The following is a 22,381-nucleotide window of genomic DNA, read 5'->3' as shown; positions in this document are numbered from 1 at the left end:
TGCAAGTTGTAATATTTGTATAAAGTTTAATGAGTTAGTAGTTAAGTACATCTCTCTTTTTATCACTTGTATGCTTTACATGTGTTGCTTGCTCTCGTATGATAAGCATTGTTTGTGCTCTTGTGGTTGTTGTATGATTGTGTATGTATTCAAGTTGTTTCCTAGGAACTTGTTGTACACAATCTAGTAGTTCGAGCCTTGGGCGGACAGAAGAGGTGCTGTCCGTTCAGCGGTCCGTTTGTCGCTTCCCGGGACCGCGCCAAATGGGTTGCGGTCTCGGGGCGGGGGCGTGACATTCATAGTTTTGGCGAGCAGCAGGATCTACAAGAAAATAGACTCAGGGATGATCACGAGGAATTGAGTTTTGTGGAATTTGGAATTATCTATGTAATTTGGCTCTGAGATGAAGTTGTCGGAGTATTTTCGAATTTGGGGATTTGTTGTAATTGATGCAGCATTTCAAGGATTGAAATTGCGCGAAATTTCTTGAGATGGTGCTTGATGCAAATGCTGCGGGTTGGTGAGGGACTGAGGAGAAAATATCATGGCTTGAGAGTCTTTAGAGCACTTTTCCTAAATGATAAGCAGCATATGTGTGTGTGTGTGTGTATACATATATAATGGATGAAACCCTAACCCTAGTTTCCCTTACCCGCAGCAACCACCTCCGAGGTCCCCACCGGCGCACGACCCGCCACCAGTGACCCTCCTCTACCGGCAAAGACTTCTCTCTCTCTCTCTCTCTATCTCGGGAGTTGACGGACCTAAGCCCTTGGCTCAGCTGCGTCGCGCTGCCGGGAGCCACCGCCACCGGCCATCTCCGGTCCGGCAATGCTCCTTTGTCACCGCCAACGGCCCCTGCGCCCCCCCTGCTCGGATTGTTATAATTGAGACGTCGCTCCTTGGAGGACTTTTGGCTCAGTGGACAACTTGCCCCGGTGCACTCCTCGGTGCTCAGATTCGCTCTGGACAGCGAGCATGGTGTCCGACACGTCAAAACCTTCTGGACAGTACCTTTGTTCGGATTCTAAAGTTGCGGAAGCAGCGGTATGGCTCTAAAAACATCATTATTATGTTATTTATCCCACGTCAAGTGTTCGGTGGAATGCCGCAACAACACTTTTTGCATTGTGTCTGTCCCGGACAGCATGGATCAGGTCTAGGATGTTCAAACTTGTTGTTCGAGGCTTGGGAATCCCTAAATTTGGATTTCATGGCGTTAGGCACATAAAAACAGTGGTTTAAGTGTAAATTTTATGTGATTCCCGCTCCATTTTCGCAAAGCGGGTTCGGCTGCTGGTTATAGCGGTAGAGTAGCCTTGTTGGTTGGCTGGGGGCTTGCTGGTGCGAAGCACAGACCAGCGATAGGCCCCAGGTGGGTTCCAGAGCTAAGATGATTTCTGGAAACTCGGTACGGTGGATTTTGAAGATTTCACCTCCAGACCACACCACTTGGCGTGCGGCTGTCCCGACATCCAAAAGTGAATGTTTTGGGACAGCAAGAATAGTTAAATGACCTTCGGAGTATTTCGGAATACATCAAGGCTTAACGGAACCCCAAAATGCAAAAATCGGGCAGCTTCGGGCACGATTTCATGTCACACGGGTTGTTGTTGTTCGCAGCAAAGTAGAAGCCTTATTGGCTAGTTTTAGGGAGAGATTTGACAACTCTGGTCACAACAAGAGGACTGCGGGTGGTTCCGGTGCCGAAATGGGCATCCCACGAGCTCAACCGATGATTTTCGAGATCCCGATTTTCTGTTTTAGCACAATGCTTGTGCGGTGGCCCCAATAGCATTAAAATAATGTATTGGGACAGTGGGCGAGGTAGGATAAGTGTGGGGCTCGTTTCGGGACACCTCATGGGCTGGGGTGACATTCTGATGAGTCGATGCGACAATCGGGTGATATTTCGGTGACCGTTGAATAGGATTCAAAAATCCAATTGTTCGCCTGTTTGGATTCATATAGAATCGTAAGCTTCTGTAATTAGCAGGTTTGAGCTAATTACGATTTCGGATTGGACTTTGAATAGGTCCAGACTGCGAGAGGCATCGACAGGGGGTCGACAACCCGATTTTATTCTACAATAGAGGTGGGTGCTTCGATCCGAAGTCGGTAAAGTGGTGCCTGTCCGATGACTTCTATCCCTATTATCTCTTTTTATTTACTTGATACTTGTTGTGTTTTCATACACCACTTGATTTCGTAGTTAGTTGCTCTACACTTGCTTTTATCTCATATTACCATGATTTAGTGGTAGAGCAGTGTTCCTTTGTGATTGAGTTATTTATGCATGATTATAGTAAATGACCTTGACATTAGTTGACCTTACGGTGGGTGACACTTTGAGCTATCTATTATATAACATCACATTAGTTGACCTTGTGGTTGGTGACACTTCTAGTTGTATATTGCATGATATGACATTAGTTGACCTTGTGGTTGGTGACACTCCTAGTTGTGTATTGCACGATTTGACATTATTTGACCTTGTAATCGATGACACTCCTATTTGTATATTGCATGACTTGACATTTGTTGACCTTGTGGTCGGTAACACTTCTAGTGGTATATCGCATGACTTGACATTAGTTGACCTTATGGTCGTTGACACTCTTACATAGAGATTGACATAAATGGTCAGTGACTTCTTGCAGATTTTTCCTTTGGCTATTTGCGAACGGTTGGCTATTGAGCATATTGCATCGATCGCCATAGCTCATGTGCATTTCACGTACACCAGCAGTGTAATCCACCGCAGGAGGATGTTCTTCGCCGGAAAAGTGGTTGTACTTCCCACCTGTGAGTCCAGCGGCCTATTGCTAGGGTTATATGCCAGGTGGTTGAGCACGATGTGGCATTGCCTAAGGTCTTTAGACCAACACGGCGGGTTTGATTGGGTATTTTTGGACGATCTGTTGGGTTGATACATACTTGCATTCTATTTTACATTACAGTAGCAGTTAGTTGTATTTTCTTTACAGTTATTTTCCTTTCAATACTATTGCTACTGTACTTAAGATATCTGTTCATGATTATAGTTATCTCTTCCATTTGCCGGCGAGTACAGCTCGCCTTTGTGGGCTTGCGGCACCCACTAGGAGGGTAGACGTGTTTACATGTTCTCACCCCCCACCATTTTTTAGGTGACGCGGGCTGTGACAGTCGGGACGATGCGTAAAGACGGCATTAGATAGTTGTGTCCAAAGCTATCCATCATTGACTTTTATTACCATGTAAGTTTAGTCAGATTGGCTTTATGTTTTAGATCCACATGGCTTAGTTTAGTTTGTTATTTGTTGTTTAGTAACAACTGTTAACTGTGGATTTAGTTATTGGTTTAATTGTTTCCTAGTTATGGATTTCAAGTATTTCTGTGAATATCTATCTGTGTGGCTGTTGTGTGGTTGCTATTTGTATTAATGCGCTACGTTGTGCATGTACAGGGGAGACTCTATTTGTTTGTTCAGGGGATCCCTTGTCCATGTACCAAGTCTAGACGCGTTCGCGGGATGCCTCTAAAGGTGTTTAAAAAAAAATCTACACGTTTTCGGCTAGTTTCCTAAAAAGGATTTTCAAAAGAACCTCGTAGTGTGACACCTTCTTGGGATGACTCTGAACTATAAGTTAAGCTCTAGCTGAAGCCATGTAACCGGCGGAAGATCAGGAATATGTGAGGGTGTAAAACGGGCCGGGCGGCCCATGGGCTGCCCTGTCCGGCACAACTCTGGGCCGGGCCGTGCTGGGCCGGTCCTGCATGACCCATAAGCCCGGCATGGCACGGCCCGTTATCGGCCTAGGCCGTGGCGGGCAAGGAGCATGGCCTGTGGCCCGGCACGGCACACGTGGGCCATGCCTGCCGGGCCAGCACGGCCCCCTATGGGCCCTTGGGTAATTGGGGCTGTGGGCTCATTTTTTGCAAGTCCCAAAGTTTGGGAAGGTGGGCTGTGGACATCTTGTCAAGTCCCAATAAAAATAGTTTACATTTGTTTAAGTCCCAATAAAAATTTTGGATTCATATTTGTCTGAAATAGTGTGAGGGAAGTGAATTGTATTGCAAGTCCCAATAGTTTAAACTATTTTTATGCAATTGTACATGAAAATATTATTGGGACTTGGAGAGGTGGGATCAACTTTTGAAAAAAATTTAAAATTTTGGGTGGACTACCCACCTCCCAATGTAGAGAAAGAAAAGGGCCTATGGCCCTAGGCCCTTATTGGGAGGTTGGCTCAGTTTTTGGAAAAAGTTTTTTTTAAAAAAATTCAAAATTTTGTAAAATTTAAAATTATTTTAAAATTTTATTACTTTTTAAATATTTTAGAAAAATTTATTTTTTTAATCTAACATATTAGGCGAAAGAGAATTATTTTTTAAAATTTTTAAATATTTTTAATATTTTTAATAAATTTTTTAAAAAACTAAGACTCGGCACGGAGCCCGGCCCGGCCCGGCATAGCCTGTGATTTTTAATAAATTTTAAAAAAAACTAAGACCCGGCCCGGCCCGGCATAGCCTGTGCCATCCGGGCCCGAGGACCATGCTGGGCCGAGCATCTATGAAGTTCGGCCCGGATTTTTTTTTCGAGACGGGCCGGGCTGATCTCTTGCCCGATTTGGCTCGGGTGAATGTGGGCCGTGCTAGGCCGGCACGGCCCACATTACACTTCTAGGAATATGATAAAGATAACAAGTATGATGATCCCATATAAATCCACGTGCATGGATAAATTTGTGTATCTTCACCTTCTACAGATCCTGTAACATCCTAGGCTGAAACAAATAGAAATATCAAGGAAAGAAAAAGAAACAAGCTGCACTTAAGCAGATTGAGACAGTAGAAAAAAACAAGCAGCACTCATGCAGATTGAGAAAATAAAACAGCATTAAAGCTAACAATCTATTGAAGATACACAACTTTCAAGTCCAAAACGTACAAGACAGGATGAAGCATCGTCACTACTACAGTATTTGCAGCCCTTGCCAACTCGGCATGGCAGATTTACAGAATCTGCTAACATCTGTGAAAATCATGAATTCACATAGGATGCTATGAAAAGTAAGAGAAATCAAAATGACATGTAATACTGATCAATTAAGGCAGATAATGGAGAAACAAACAGAAAAAAGAAAGTGTTAGAACAATGGGAGAGAAAAATAGGCCAATGAAGTTTTATCAATGTGAAATCTGCAGCATTCTGTTCAAGACTTAAGTGACGTATTATGTAAGAATGCCTTTTGCAGCAAACAAGAAATGAATATATAATAATAAAGATGCATTTACTTTGAACAGCAAGGATCGGTGCTTGCAAAGACCAACAGATAGCTTTCCCACTGGGAGAACAACAAAACCTGTACTAGACTTGAGAACCTGGCAGCACTCCTTCCAGCGGGGGAACAGATCCTCTTTCTCATTCAAAGCTGCACCCCTTGAGAAAAAAAATGGCTAGTTCATTACTGAAATAAAGCAAAGAACAATGATTTCGGAGTCACATAAACTATTGAAGGGAACTCACCCCATCCTAGAGCAAACAAGCTTCGCAAGCTGACCCACCATATCCGTCATGGTAGAACAGCTACTTGAAATACCGGATGCCATACTTTGTAACTGCTTTAGATCAGGATCAATTCATCGATCTATGAGAGCCACTTCAATTGATGAATCACTGGGGTTAACAGTTTTTAGTGATTTAATAGATGGAATTCGACTCTCTTCTAGCACATCAATACATAGAGTCCACACAAAAGGGTCCATTCCTTGAATCAGATAAAATCCATCTGGAATCTTATAACTGTATGATACAGAACCATTCACCTATGAAGCCAAAAAAAGGTAAAATATGTTAGAAACAACTTATTTGCTGGAAGTCCAAGGAACCTTTTCTTTTCTCTCTCCAACATGAACCAGAGGAAAATAATGTGGTGGGATTTAGTAAATAAAGAAAGTATAAGTATTAAAAAGAAACTTGATTAAGGATATCAAAGCCACCACTAATATCAGTACTAGTGGAGGTGTCACAGGTGATGAAGGACGGTTTACGATTTTCGAGAATTACTTAAAAATACGAATTGAGCAATTTTTAGAAATCAAACTAAAAGAAATAAATGACAAATCCAAAATTCGAAAACTTAAATAAGAGATAGATTAGGAAAGATCACACCTTGGAGTTTCCGTAGGATCAGTTTGCACGCACGCGAGCGAGTTAGTTTAATTTCTTTGGATTGTCAGATCTTAGCCGTTTCGCTAGAATTTCTAAAATAGTGGAAAGAAATTAGGGTTAGGGTTCACGAAACGATAGGATGATAATAATGGAAATTAGGGTTTAGGGATAGCCACAAAAGAAAGAGAAATCGTAGGATTCGACGACGGCTTGCTTCCACGGAGTAGACTTGATCCCAATCTCGATTTGTTGGTTGTAGCAACGATGGCAGATCGGGAAAAGAAATATCCTTCAAATTGTTGTTGTTGTTGTTGTTGTTTCTTTTCTTCCCTTTGATGAAGTGGGTCCAGTTGCTAGCCGTACGGACAAAGCAGAGGAGGCACGTACAGACGGAGAAGGAGAAAGAAAGAGTACGGATTGCAGAGAGATCCCGCGGTTGGGATCCGCGCAGATAAGTCGATCTCAACAGCCCTCTTTAATTCTAACGGATCCAATGGCTAAAATAAAATATAGAAGAGGAAAGAGAAGGGAAAAAATTCTCGGGACTCGCTTCCGAGCCGGGCTCGCTCCGGTTGACGCTTTCGCAAAGGCAATGAAAATTCACAAGGAATTCAAATAACTCAATTTTCATTAATCGAAAGCATCCCTTACAATAGAGACTTGACTCTTATTTATAGAGAGTATAAATTAAAATGACTAGGAATACGACTAAGAGTACTAAAAGAAAATTAAATAAATTCTCATAGTAGAATAGAGTTCTAAAAAAGGAATTGAATTCTAGTCTAAAACTTCCAAATAAACTAAAAATCCTAATTTAATAAAACTTCCAAAATTAACCCACGGAATCTTAATCAGACTCGAATTCAATTCAGAATCTGAATCAGACTAAAATTCAAGTTAGGCTTCTAGTATACTGGTCCACCATCCAACCAAATATTTCGAATACAGTTCCGACGACGAGTATAAGTTCGATAAGGACCTGATTCTCCATCAACTCTCCCCGACTTGGAAAAATTCGGCTTCGACGAATTGTGACTAATGTATTCTTCATAAAGTGCCAAGTCGATCCTTTGAACCTCTTCTTCTGTGAGCCTTGTCGCGTCCTCATAAGGCATGAACCATTTGACTAAGAATGTGCAATCTTCTCCATCTCGCGTGGACACAATACAGTCATCGAGTATCAATTCGATTGCATCTTTCTTTTTCTACAAAGAAGGTCTTGAAAGACAAGGTGAAGGTACAATAGGACTATCAAATGAAGAAAATTTTGAGTCATTTATTGTAGCACACTGAACTTTAGCAAATTGCAAGGTTTCAGTGTTGGATTAGTATTTTGAGATTTTACTGGTATTCTTGAGGGTCGTTAACTGTGTTCCGACCTATTACTCGTGTCTTGAGGAGCGAGAGCAGGTAATTAGCACCAAAACCTCCAAACTGTAAGTTTTCGGGTGCTGGGTACCGGTACAAGAGAAGGGTACCGGAACCCCGTCGCGCAACCAAGAGGGATGCTCTTCGGTTTGAGCTCTGCGAGGTAGAGTACTAGTACTGCATCGCCCGAGTACCAGTACTAGAGCCTAGTACCGGTACTGCATCGCGCGGTTACCGGTACACTGCGCGTTGCCCGCTTGACAGAGGCTCGGGTTTGCGCGTTCGGCTGTGGGGTACCGGTACTCCGGCCCGCGTACCGGTACGTAATGCAGTCCGCTAACTGCATGTTTTTTAAGGGTCTTTTTGGGATTGTATCTTCTCTATAAATAACCCCACACCCTTTAGAGGGGTTTCCTGTGTTGAAAACCAGAGAAGAACAGGTAGAGAGCCCCTCCCCTTCTTCTCCTTGATTTTTCTCTCTTTTTGCGTGATTTTTGGTGGATTGATCTCCTCTTTTTGCTTCTTCTTCATGGGGGTTGCTATTTGGACTATGGAGAAGCCTTGGAGTGAAGGATTTGAGCTTGTTTGAGGAAAAATCTCCAACCCTAGCATCTTTCTAGTTTGGTTTGGAGCTTAAGAGAGGTTAGTAGCTTTGATCTCTCCTTTGGATCATGCTTTGTTGAGTTTTTGGGATGAAAACCTAGTTTTGGAAAATTAGGGTTTCATTTGGGGTTTCCCTTGGTAGAGCCTTAGGGGCTTAATTGATGGTTCCAATGCCGTCCTTTAGGTTGGAATAGAAGTGTTCTAGCTCTCATTGGAGCATTGGGAAAGTTCTTCACCATACTAGGTATTTCAGTTACATTTTCATATTTACTACTTATGCCTCCATGACCTAGTGGTGTATTTTACTAATGTCGGCGGTTTACCCGACGGGAACTATTGCCTAATAGTTCTCATTCCCATTTTGTTGATTTTTTTGTTTACAGAGCCATCCACGCCGGGCGAGGCTAGGGATCGCGGCAAGGGGGTCGCCCCTAGCTAGATAGCACGATGTTGTCACTAGGTGGTTTATCTCTCTTTTTTGTATTTGTTGGAGAGAGAGACTTTTTGTACCCTATGTGTAGAGATCACCACTTTGTATTTAGTTTTTATTCATGTGAATCTTGTGATGTGTTTACCTTTTGGATTATCATAGTTGTTCAGTTTTATTTTCATCTACTTGTCTCTAGAGATTAGAAGTATTTATGCTCTGATATCATACTAGTTGTGTTATCTCTTTGTTTTATTTATAGCATTGTTGTAGACGCCTTATATGTTGTTAGCATATGGCGGGTCTGGACATGCACCGGGCGGGCTTCCGTTGGGCCCCGAGGCATGATAGATTATATTGATATCAGAGCCTAGGGTTGAGTTTTAGTGGACTTAACAAACCTTAGGCTGGTTGGACTAGAGGAAATAGGCTCGTGAGAGACGGGGTCTATTTGACTTGTAAGCGAAAGTATTATGATTGGGTTTGAACTAACTCTAAATTGTTAGAGTTTAATCGAAGTGTATAACTTCTAACTTCGCGGAGGGTTACGTTGGCGGCCGACAACATAACATCGGGAGTTAGTAGTGAGTCACACTTCATTACTTTCGCATGATTTAGGGTGTTATTTCCTTCGAGTGGGGTTGCGATAGCGTGGATTTTACTAGCTTGCGCTTTTATGATGTTGTAGCTTGCGATGCCAACGACTCGCTCCAAGTCAGCTGGAGCGGACAACGCGGCAAACTTCGAGGAAGTGGAGACCTCCGCTACCACCGGATCTAATGAGGTCCACGAGTTGAGGACCCAGCTTTCGGTCCTTATCGATTTGGTGGCACAGCAGGCGGCGACAGCTCAGCAGCAAGCCGATGCGGCACGCCGATAGGAAGCACGGATGAAGCGACTGGAGGACTTACTGCTTCAGCAGTCAGTTGCTAGGGAGGTTCAGGATCCCGTACCACCCGCGCCGGTCGAGAATGTAACAGCGAGGGCGCCGTCCCCCGCGCCCGATACTTCACGAGCTGCACCCGTTGTTGAGGCTTGGGAGGAGGTTGTAGCGGCACCACCGGTTCAGGTGCCTTCAGTGGGAGCAGTTTTCCCTATGATAGTTGCTGGAGAGGAGCGGGATCGCCTCATGGATCACCTCAATGAGTTTAGGAGGTTCAATCCCCGGATATTTAATGGAGAAAAGGCCGACCATTGGATTGTGGAAAAATGGTTGATGCACATGGAAAAGTTGTTCTACGACACTTTTGTGGAGGAGCGTGATAGAGTTTGGCTCGCCACTCACCACCTTGACGACGAGGCCTACCATTGGTGGGCGGACATTCGGGATAACCCCAACACGAATTTATCAGCGATCACGTGGAAGCGGTTCAAGGAGATGTTATTGGCGGCTTACTTTCCGGAGAGCGTCTAAAGGCAAATGGAAAAGGATTTGCGCAACTTGCGCCAAGGAGACCGGACTGTGGCGGAGTATGAGCAATAGTTCTCTCGACTCTTGCACTGCGTGCCCTTTGTCGTGAGGGACGATGAAAATAAGGTCCGTATTTTTTTGAGATGGGTCTTCGGCCGTCGATCTTTCGTTTTGTGCAATCGTCCAACCTACAGACATACCGGGATGTGGTGAACCGCGCGCTTATTGTGGAGAAAAGCACGGCGGATGTGCAGGAGCGTCGAGAAAGCTTCGATAAGGGTAAAGGGAAGAGGCCCGCGGCTGAGGGTGCTAGCTAGATGCACTCTAGGAGGCCGCCGAGACACCCGAGGAGCCAGGCTGGAGGACATGGCTCGTTCGCGCAGCGTGGCGGTTCAGATCGTCGCCGACCTCCGTAGTGTGTGTGATCTGCGATAGTCCCCATATTCCACCACAGTGCCCACAGCGTGGAGGTAGGTGCTTCCTTTATGGCCAGGAGGGCCATTTCCAGACCGAGTGCCCGAGGGGTTCGTCACCAGTACCGTCATCTGCGTCGACACCAGCTTTACCAGCTTCTAGCCAGGGGACTCCATCGACGCACTACCAACCTGGGCGATCACCAGTCCAGCGTGAGACTGAGGGGTCATGACAGGCCCCGAGTGGCCGCATGTACGCGGCCCAGACTCAGGAGGCGGCAGCAGCAAAGGATGTGGTAGCAGGTATCATTTTATTAAATGGCATAAGAGTTCGAGCTTCATTTGATACCGGTGCATCGCATTCATTCGTAGATCAGTTGTTTGCCAAGTTGCATGTCATCCCACTTGTATCTTTGTTGCATCCGGGACATGTTGTTGTGCCCGACCACACTTTGGACATTCGGGAGTTTTGCCCCAGTTGCCCTGTTCGAGTTGGAGATTGGATCTTGCCCGTGGATTTGTTAGCATTGCATATGCTTGGAGAGTTTGATGTGGTTTTAGGTATGGATTGGCTGACCAAGTACTATGGCACTACCGATTGCAAGAATAGAACGGTGACTTTCAGTAAACCGAGTCAAGAGGAAGTTTTTTTCAGGGGTTGTCAGAGCTCGCTGTTTGCGATGACTATTAGCTCTTCCGCGAGCTAGGCAGCTAATTAGTAGGGATTGTGTAGTCTTTTTGGCTAGTGTTGTGCTGAGGAGTGATGATACCCCTAGGACCGTACGAGAGTTTTGTGATGTGTTCTAGCAGAGCTACTAGGTATGCTACCTGATAGGGAGATTGAGTTTTTGGTAGATCTCGTCCCCGGGACTACCCTAATCTCAAAAGCACCCTATAGGATGGCACCGACTGAGTTGAAAGAGCTGAGGGCACAGCTGCAGGATTTGTTGGACAAGGGTTTTATCCAACCGAGCGTTTCACCTTAGGGAGTGCCGGTTTTGTTCGTCAAGAAGAAGGACAGATCACTTCGCTTATACATGAATTATCGTGAGCTTAATAAAGTCACGATCAAGAACAAGTATCCGTTGTCGAGGATTGACGACTTCTTTGATCAGCTTCAAGGATTGAGAGTGTATTCCAAGATAGACTTGCAGTCGGAATACCACCAGTTAAAGATCAAGTCTAAGAATGTGTCGAAAACGGCTTTTAGAACACGGTATGGACATTATGAGTTTACTGTTATGCCATTCGGGCTTACTAATGCCCCGGCAGCTTTTATGGATTTAATGAACCGTGTTTTCAAGCCTTATCTAGACAGGTTCGTCGTGGTGTTCATCGACGACATTTTGGTTTATTTCCGAAGTGACAAAGATCACGAAGAGCATTTAAGTTTGGTGTTTCAAATGCTTTGGGAAAAGAAGTGCTTTGCCAAGTTAAGAAAATATGAGTTTTGGCTTCGAGAAGTAGCTTTTTTGGGACATTTGATCTCGAGATCGGGTATAGCCGTGGATCCTAGAAAAATTGAAGCTATCAAGAATTGGCCTAGACCGACTAGTGTCGCCAAGATTCGGAGCTTCCTTGGACTAGCCGACTACTACCGGAGATTCGTCGAGGGGTTTGCTAAGTTATCTACTCCCCTCACGCAGCTCACGCACAAGGGCACTAAGTTCATATGGAATGATGCGTGCGAGAGGAGCTTTCGAGAGTTGAAGAAACGATTGACGACCGCCCCGATCTTGACCTTGCCAGTTGCTGGAGCAGGGTAGGTGATTTATAGTGATACTTCCTTTAATGGATTGGGATGTGTCGTAATGCAGGATGGAAAGGTGATCGTGTATGCTTCTCCCCAATTGAAGGATTATGAGAGGAATTATTCTACTCACGACTTGGAGTTGGAGGTCATAGTCTTTGCATTAAAGCTATGGCGTCATTATCTTTATGGCAAGCGGTGCGAAGTGTATACGGATCACGAGAGCTTAAAGTATTTTTTTCACTCAGAAGGAGTTGAACTTGAGGCAGTGTAGATGGCTAGAGCTGCTCAAGGATGATGATCTGACGATTCTCTACCACCCGGGCAAGGCTAACGTGGTGGCGGATGCGCTAAGCCGAAAGTCAACGAAAAATCTAGCAATGCTTGTAGCCTCGCAACCACCGTTAATTGAAGAGATAAAATGGTTGGAGTTAGAGGTAGTGGCTCCTGATACACCTATGAGGTTGATGGCTTTAGTGGTGCAACCTACTTTGTTGGAAAGAATTAAAGAAAAGCAAGTTCACGACGTGGAGTTGCAAAAGATTCGAACTAAGATTGTTGATGGTTACACCGGTGATTTTCACATGGATGATCAAGGGTTGTTACGATTCCGTGATTGGATTTGTGCGCCGGCGGAATGGGGAATTAAAGTGGATATTCTTCTTGAGGCTCATCGAGCACCCTGTGCTCTACATCCGAGATTGGATTTGAAGCTACTTTATTGGTGGCCCGGAATTGTTTAACTTGTCAATGAGTGAAAACGGAGCACCGACTACCCGAGGGAAAACTTCAAAGTTTGTCGATTCTCGTTTGGAAGTGGGAAAAGATCACTATGGATTTTGTTGTTGGATTACCTCGCTCACAGGCGGGACATGATGCTATTTGGGTGATTGTGGATAGGCTAACGAAATCGGCTCATTTTATTCCTATTCACATGACTTGGTCAGGAGAGAGACTCGCACAGATATATCTTGATGAGATTGTGCGACTTCACGGAGTGCCTACTTCTATAGTATCTGATCGAGATTCTCGATTTGTATCTCACTTTTGGAGGAGTCTACAGGATGCATTAGGCACTCAATTGGATTTGAGCGCACCATTCAAACTTTGGAGAATATGATTCGAGCGTGCGTGATAGACTTTCAGGGAGGATGGTCACAGCACTTACTGATGGTAGAGTTTGCTTATAACAATAGTTACCAAGCAAGCATCAAGATGGCACCTTTCGAAGCACTTTATAGACAAAAGTGTAGATCGCTTCTTCATTGGAGTAAAGTTGGCAAGAGATTAGCTTTGGGCCCTGATGTGCTCTAGGAAGCAGAAGACAATGTTCGCTTTACTCGAGAGAAATTGTTGACGGCTCAAAGTAGACAAAAGAGCTATGCGGATAACCGTCGACGAAATTTGGTGTTCCAAGTTGGAGATCATGTATTCTTGAAAGTCTCACCGACAAAAGGGATTAGAAGATTTGGATTCAGGATAAAGTTGAGCCCCCGGTTTATCGGACCCTATAAGATCTTGGAGCGTGTAGGCCCGGTAGCGTATTGGCTTGCCTTACCACCGAATCTATAGGGAGTGCACGATATATTTCATGTTTCGGTACTCCGAAAGTACATCTTCGATCCGGCTCACGTTTTGGATGCTATACCATTGAAGCTGAGGGACGACTTGAGCTTTGAAGAGCAACCTATGAGGATCTTGGCTCGCGAGGTGAAGAAACTTCGAAATCGTGATATCCCGTACGTGAAGGTTCTTTGGAGCAACCACCATAAGCGCGAGACCACATGGGAGTTGGAAAGCGCACTGCAGGAGCACTATCCCCATCTCTTTCAGATGGAATCTTGAGGTATTTGCTTTCTAGTTTTGCGGACGAAACTCCTTTTTAGGAGGGGAGAATGTAGCATACTGAACTTTAGCAAATTACAAAGTTCTAGTGTTGGATTAGTATTTTGAGGTTTTACTGGTATTCTTGAGGGTCGTTGACTGTGTTCAGACCTATATTACTCGTGTCTTGAGGAGCGAGAACGGGTACTTAGCACCAAAACCTCCAAACTGTAGGTTTTGGGGTGCTAGGTACCGGTACCAGAGAGGGGTACCGGAACCCCGTCGCGCAACTGAAGGATGCTCTCGGGTTTGAGCTCTGCGAAGCAGAGTACCGGTACTGCATCGCCCGAGTACTGGTACTAGAGCTTGGTACCGGTACTGCATCGCGCAGGTACCAATACACTGCGCGCTGCCCGCTGGACAGAGACTCGGATTTGCGCATTCGGCTGCGGGGTACCGGTACTCCAGCCCGCGTACCGGTACGCAGTGCAGTCTGCAAACTGCATATTTTTTAGGGGTCTTTTTGGGATTGTAGCATCTCTATAAATAACCCCACACCCTTTAGAGGGGTTTCCTGTGCTGGAAACCAGAGGAGAACAGGTAGAGAGCCCCTACCCTTCTTCTCCTTGATTTTTCTCTCTTTTCGCATGATTTTTGGTGGATTGATCTCCTCTTTTTGCTTCTTCTTCATGGGTGTTACTATTTGGACTATGGATAAGCCTTGAAGTGAAGGATTTGAGCTTGTTTGAGAAAAGATCTCCAACCCTAGTACTTTTCTAGCTTGGTTTGGAGCTTGAAGAGAGGTTAGTAGCTTTGATCTCTCCTTTGGATCATACTTTGTTGAGTTTTTGGGATGAAAACCTAGTTTTGAAAAATTAGGGTTTCATTTGGGGTTTCCCTTGGTAGAGCTTTAGGGGCTTAATTGATGGTTCCAATGCCTTCTTTTAGGTTGGAATAGAAGTGTTCTAGCTCTCATTGGAGCTTTGGGAGAGTTCTTCACCATACTAAGGTAATTTTCTACCTATTTATGGGTTGAATTTTGTGAATTTTGTAGGGTGTTCGTTCGAAGCCCCTAACCCCCTTGAAATTTTTGTTAGGGAGCTAGGAGACTTGTGGGCAACCTCATTCGCGCAAACGAAGGGGTTTCGAGGGGTATCCAGTGGATTTGACCTCACCGAAATGGGTGAACTCCTCCTATGTCATTGCCTTTATTGTAAAATGGGAAATCATGCATATACATGCTAGATAGAGTACAAATGAATTTTTGAATGCTTAAAATACATATGTCATTTATCATATTTTATAACCTCTATGTAGTAGAGAGAGAAGTGTATAGTAAACTTGCATGTGAATGGCACTCCTTACATATGGTTAGAAACTATATTTCATTTAGTGAAATAACAAGTTTGATATGCTCTTAGACATAGAACTTATGCTCGACATAGTGAACATTAATGTCATATAGACACATGATTTAGTAAATGGTTAAATTTTTACATGATGACATAGAGATAGACTGTTGGGTCATTGGTACTTATTCCATGTTTTAGACATGATGACCGTGGACTCAAGATAGATGATCATGCTTGCTTGCCATTGTGCTCATTCGCATATACTTGTGAGGGTCGCTCCCCACAAGCCGGCACTCCGGAGATAGCCTACGCAACATAAGCTCGCCCGTGCGAGATTGGGCGCCGAAATAGGACGCCGTGGGGGAGGCTCATTCCTAGAGTCGGAATGTTGACTACTGTGGAGCCATTAGGCACGGCGCAAGCTGAATTACACTTGTGTAGGTCCTAGTTGATTGGAACAATAAAAGTGAAATGCGGACATCATCACTAGATAGTGCATACTAGTTGGGACATGCTCATTCATGTTAGAATAGCTCTAAATAATTGTGGAATTTCATGCTAAGTTGAGGCATAGTAGTGTAGTAAATCTTAATATTTGCTTATTATCCATGTTGTATATTTCAGTTACATATTAATATTTACTACTTATGCCTCCATGACCTAGTAGTGTATTTCGCTGATGTCGGCAGCTTACCCACTGGGAACTATTGACTAATAGTTCTCATTCCCATTTTGTTGATGTTTTTATTTACAGAGTCATCCACGTCGGGAGAGGGTAGGGATCGCGGCAAGGGAGTCGCCTCTAGCTAGATAGCACGATGTTGTCGCTAGGTGGTTTATCTCTCTTTTTTGTATTTGTTGGAGAGAGAGACTTTTTGTACCCTATGTGTAGAGACCACCACTTTGTATTTAGTTTTTATTCATGTGGATCTTGTGATGTATTTACCTTTTGGATTATTATAGTTGTGCAGTTTTATTTTCATCTACTTGTCTCTAGAGATTAGAGGTATTTATGCTCTGATATCATACTAGTTGTGTTATCTCTTTGTTTTATTTATAGCATTGTTGTAGATGCCTTATATGTTGTTACGGGTCTGGACACGCACCGGACTGGCTTCCGCTGGGCCCCAGGGCATGACTTTATATCTTCATGATAGGCTGTTAGGTCTTTAATATTGAAAGTGGAGCTAATCCCTATGTTGGGTGGCAATTCTAGCGAATAGGCATTAGAACCGATTTTCTTTAGGATTTTACTAATCGTCATGAATGCAATTTTTTAACTGCTCCTTTTGGAACCCTCTCTGGTCTAACTCTCACCATAACCATATCTCCTTCTTTAAATTCTTTGATGCTTCGGTGTTCATCAGCAGATTTCTTATTAGTTTCATTACTAAGAATTATTCATCTCCGAATTTCATTACGTAATTCTCGTATATGTTGAGCAAAAGAGTCAGCATCTTCACTACTTCGGTAACCTATAGGTAAGGGTGCTAAATCAATAGGTTTTCATGGATTGTATCCAGTAACAATTTCAAAAGGACTCATGCTAGTTGTTCGGTTAATAGAGCTATTATATGCAAATTCAACTATAGGAAGAATAGTGTCCCAATTTCTAATGTTTTCTCCATCTAAGCATCTTAATAAATCACCTATACTTCAATTGACAACTTCAGTTTCTACTTCTCTACAAAACCTTTTCTTGTTCAAAACATGCAGAGATCTAGTGGTTTCGACTTTAGGTGCACTAGATGAACTCGATTTTGGGGTTCTTTTAATCGTTCGTGACGAATTCTTTGAGGTTCTAAGAGAAGCTGGCTTGTTGGGATTTAGGACAACCTTCTTTCTTTCATGAACGAAATAAAAAGTGTTTGGCCGACCATAGTGAGTGACATTCATATCATACATCCAAGGTCTGCCTAATAGGACATGTGCAACATCTGTCGGGAGAACGTCACACCAAATTTGGTCCTCGTATGTGGCAAAGTGAAGTGGAACTAAGCATATTTAGGTAACGGGCATCAAAGTTTTGTCTACCCAAGCTACTTTATAAGGAGTAGGATGAGGCTGAGGTTTCAAGTTCATTCTCTCGTTGGCTGATTTGGATACCACGTTCATGCAACTTCCTCCATCAATAATAACTTTGTAATTTTTATCCCCGTATTTTGTATAAGTATGGAAATTGTGGTGCGTCTCCAATCGTCATTTGATTTGGGTGCAGCTAGGACATATTGCATAACCTCTAAAAAGGCATTTTCATTCTCGTCATACGTCTGCTCTAAGCTTTCCGCATCACTAGCAGTCTCATCTACAATATGTTCAACTTCCTCTAGGTCTTCTTCATTGGGTTGAATAACCATATTTCTTTTAGGACACTCATAGTAGTGACCTATCTTATGACAGTTAAAGAACCTACCGGATGTTTGATCAGACTTTGGACGTTTGCTAACTACCAACGTACCTTTATCATCATGGCGGTTTGATGCAATAGTACACTTGGACATACTTGGGTTCATGTAACTGGCCTTAGGATTCCTATCAGACCATTTTCTGGGATTTGCCTGCCCGGCTTGGGAAGAAAACCTCTTAGATGGTGTCTTAAGATATCGTTCATATTCTAGTGCAAGCTGAAAGGCTTTTTCAACACTAGAGGCTCTATAGGCTGTAATTTCTCGTTGTAAGTCCTCACGTAACCCTTGACGAAATCTTGTAAGAGTCATCTTCTCATCCTCTTGAACATCATCGAGGTTTCAATTCATCGAAACGAGTCACATATTCGGCCACAGGAATTGATCCTTGACGTAACGAAATTAATTACTCATAAAGGCGTTGCTTATAGGTTGGTGGTAGGTATTTCTCCAAAAGCTTAGCTTTCAGCTCTGCCCAAAAGGTTGTTCTTGCCTTAGTCGCTCAAGTTGTCTCTCGACACCAATCTAGTATTGTTTAGTGGTGCCAGTCAATTTCATTTTAGCAAACCTAATACGACGATTATCAGACATATCATACCAATCGAAGTATTGCTTCATGTCAACTAACCAATCAATAAAAGCTTTTGGAACAAGTTTTCCATCAAAAGAAGGGACATCTACCTTAACCTTATGGGTTTTGTCTACGGTGTCGTCTCTATCATGTCGGTCTCAGTTTATTTGACCATAAATATGTAGTTGCTGTCTCTGGCATGCATGTGGAACAAGTCCTACAAATTGGTTTGGCTCATTATTATAGGTTTCTCTATTTGGTGGTGTGTGTGCCCTAGACCCTTCACCGGTTTGTGGTATTCCCTGAACACTATTATCCCCGTTTTGGACTCGATCTCTAGCTTGTGGATTTTCTAAAGTCGTCGTTCGAATTTTAAGGTCTTACACCTCAGTAGCTAGATTTTGAAAATCAGTATGTAGTGTTTCATGTTTGCTTATTTCCTCTAAATTTTGGTTTAGTATAAGGGTATTTGGGTCATCTACAAATTCATCCCTAAACATGGCTCCTGATTTGTAATATACCGGATTTTTAATATAAAAGTAGGTATAAATGAAAATAGTGTAAGATACTATTTTTATTGAACTTAAAGAAATAAAATATAAGTCAAAAATGACTTGTGCCGAAATTGGAATGAAAACAGAAGATTTAGAATTTTCTGTAAGGAACGGAGCTGATTTTTTAGCAAAAAATTCACAGTGTCAGAAAATTATGAAAATTTGAGAATATGTCGGAATTATTTTTCTGAGGCTAGATTTAAAGTTTCATGTCATTCTGACACTCGGAAAGTGAAAAACAAAATCTAATTGCTATCTACTAGAGATTTTAGTCGATAGAGTTTTCAGTGACAAAAAATGGTTCAAAACTGAAAAGTTAAGATTTCGTTCTTCTTATTAATTTTAATCGAGCCTGGCTGTCAAATTTGAGCATAAACGGACATTCAGAAGGGCTCCGGCGAAAAGTATCAGATTCTGAATTTGGAACAGCAATAGTGAGGGGTTTATATGCAATTGTTTAGATCTTATCTATAAGCCCAGCCCTCCACCAGCCTTCCCTGCGTACCAGGGAACCCTCTCCTCTCCCTTCTTCTTATCTCTTTCTTTTCTCTCTCTCTCAAAACCGTATGAAGCGGATTTGAAGGAGAAGTTGGTGGATTTGGTGTTTTGGGCTGTGAGGAAGCTAAAGAGCAAGGAGAAAGTCTGGTGGAGCTGAAACCTAAGATGAGTTTAGGCTGTTTCTTTGTTAGGGTTATGATATTTGCCTTAGTAATGGTTGAGCTTTGGTTTTCTAGGTTGCGAGAGCTGGTTCTTGCCATGGAAACCTAGAAGAAGCTATGTGTGTTCTTGATGTAAGGAAATTCAGCGGCAGGAAGAAGCTTTGATGGAATGAAACCTAAGGTAAGGTTTTCATAGTTCTTGTTTAGAGTTATATTATATACCCTAATAAGGGTTAAGATGTGGTTTCTTAGTTGATTGAGCTGGTGGGTTGCCATGATAACCTAGAGGAGAGGTTATATGTATCATGTGTGGTTGTTGGCAGCTGGGAATTAAGTAATTATACTGCAGGTTATCTTGTAATCCCTGGTTAGGGATTGATGTAAATCCCCTAAATGAGTTAGGTTTGGGGTTCTTGGGTTAGTAAATGTTAGATTGCTTTATATATTCATATAGAACCTGTGTATATAGAAGGTATATAGAGCTTAAGTTTGAAAATGCTATCTTGTAGGACTGAGGACCTAGTTTGAAATTGATCGTGTGGAATCCTAATTGAGGGTTAAACCGACGCGTTGGGAGGCTCGGATCGGCGTTCCGATGAGCCTACGGCAAGCTAGTGAGGAAAAACCTCATTTTAGCTTCGTTTGTCGCAAGCGAGGGTTGTGATCGTTCATAAATCGCGGGAAGTAGTTTTATCGCATCTCGGCATCATTTAAAGGTGGGTGGTGCTTTCCGAAGTCATCGAATGACCTATTATATTTATGTCGTTTTTCTTGAGCATACATGTATTGTATATGTTTAGTGATATTCATACATTATAGGGTTGAGTTTGAGATATGACATGTGATCTAATTGTATGCGTTTAAAGCATAATTCGTGTGGACAATGGTTAGTAAACTTAGAACCCTATAGATGTATAAACTTTGTATTGGATTATGACAATAGTTAACAAAGTGACATTGTGAATAGTCAGCATGAGTGGCACCGAGTATTGTGAATGTTAAACAAGGACAATGAACTTGTAATATGTGTGGCATTAGAACTAGATGAATTGATTAGCATCTAGAATTGGACATATAAATCTAGCATAAAGGGTTAGTTAAAGTGTGGCATTGTCAATGTATCCTCTAAGTGAGGATTGGATCATACTTACATTAGTCTAATGCTCGAGGTAAGGTCGCTCCTCCTTGGGCGATGAGCTCCGGAGTGGTCATCAACTGGGTTGGAAACGGGTATATGCTCCCCAGTAGACGGTCCCGTCGGGTTGTAGCTGAGGTCTCCCCGACAAAAAAGGATTGAGTTGGTGAGTTGTCGTTAACCAATGGGTTAACTGGATTGATTGGGTAATAGTATATGATAGCATGCATGCATAAACTCCATGAGTTATCTATATTGTTCTTTCCAGCTTTGTATAGGCATTGTAGTAGATACATGATATAGTTGATCCCGCTTTGTATAGGCATTGTAGTAGATACATGATATAGTTGATTACTATCTGTTCTTTTTTCTTGCCTACATATGCCTGAGTAAACCTAGTGGGTGAGTCGGCGAGATCGGCAGCCGAACCCACTGGGAACTTTCAGTAGTTCTCACCCCACTAACTATGCAGGTTCTAGCGAGTGCGGGGTGGTTGAGGATCGTGACATGGACAGCGCGCAATAGATAGCGACATCCATTGAGTATAGTTGTACCTTGTATATTTCAGCTATTTATAGTTAATGAAAGAAAATGTAAATTATTTATTTGAGAGATGCCAAATGTATATATGTTGGAAGAATGAATGTATGTAATCGCAATGTAAGCTTTGTATTTGATTTAAAGTAATCAAGATACAATGTATAAAATAGTAAAGGCCCGCGCTACGCGGCGGGGAATTTATGTAAATTTTAAAATATTTTAAATTATATAGTAAATAGAAGACATAAGTAGTACATTAATTTATACAGTCAACTATACTTCAAAAAAAAAAATAAAAGTTGTTATGAGAGGTTCAATGTTTGTCTCAACAGTCTTCATCAACATCACCTAAACTGCAAAGTTAGTAATATAAGATTACCATTTGTAAAATATCAAATACTAAATTTTAATTTTAATAAAAAAAGTTAGAAAAGGAAAAAAAGATTGTTGATCCCACAAGAAAAAATGCGGAAAAACAAAAACCGCACCCGCCCGGCTCGCGCCCCCCGCACGCGCCCGCGACAGCGCCGCACGGCCCCGCCCTCAACTGCCCAGCATCATGAAATTAAGGAATATTCGATTTAAAATTAAATTTTAAATTTAGAAATCAATTTTATAATTTAAATTTATTTTTTATTTCTTGTATGTTAGATCAAACCATACAAAAGTAATAAAAAATAATTAGAAAGGCGCCAAAAAAAGGGAAAAAAAGTTAGAAAAGAAGAAAAAAAAGAAAAAAAAAGACGAGACCAGCCAAAAATATATTAAAAAATAAAAGTTAAAAACAGAAAGAAAAAAAAAAAGAAAAAGGAAACACCCCCGCCGGCTATCTCTCTCTTCCCCTCTTTTTGGCCCCTCTCAATTTCCCCCCCAGCCACTCTCATCTCTCTCTCTCTCTCCCCTCCTTTTCCTCTCCCTCTTCCCACCTCCCTCTAGCGATGTCGCTGCGCTATCGCGACGCGCCTCGCGCCCGCCGCTCGCCGCCCTCGCGCAAGCGCCCGCCCCGCCGCCGCGCCCGCCCTTGCCCCATGCCGCGCACCGCCCGCCCTCGCCGTGCCCCGCCGCCCCCGCCCTTGCCCGGCCCGCGCAGCGCCAACCCCGCCCTCGCCAGTCCTCCGCTACCCGCTGCCCGCCGGTTGCCCGCCTGCACGCTCGCACTGATGCGAGAGATGAGGGAGAGAGAGCAGAGAGCTCGAGAAAGGACGGCG

This window comes from Ananas comosus, linkage group 1 (genome assembly GCF_001540865.1).
Source record: "Ananas comosus cultivar F153 linkage group 1, ASM154086v1, whole genome shotgun sequence".
NCBI lineage: Eukaryota > Viridiplantae > Streptophyta > Magnoliopsida > Poales > Bromeliaceae > Ananas > Ananas comosus.
This window is presented reverse-complemented; position numbering follows the sequence as displayed.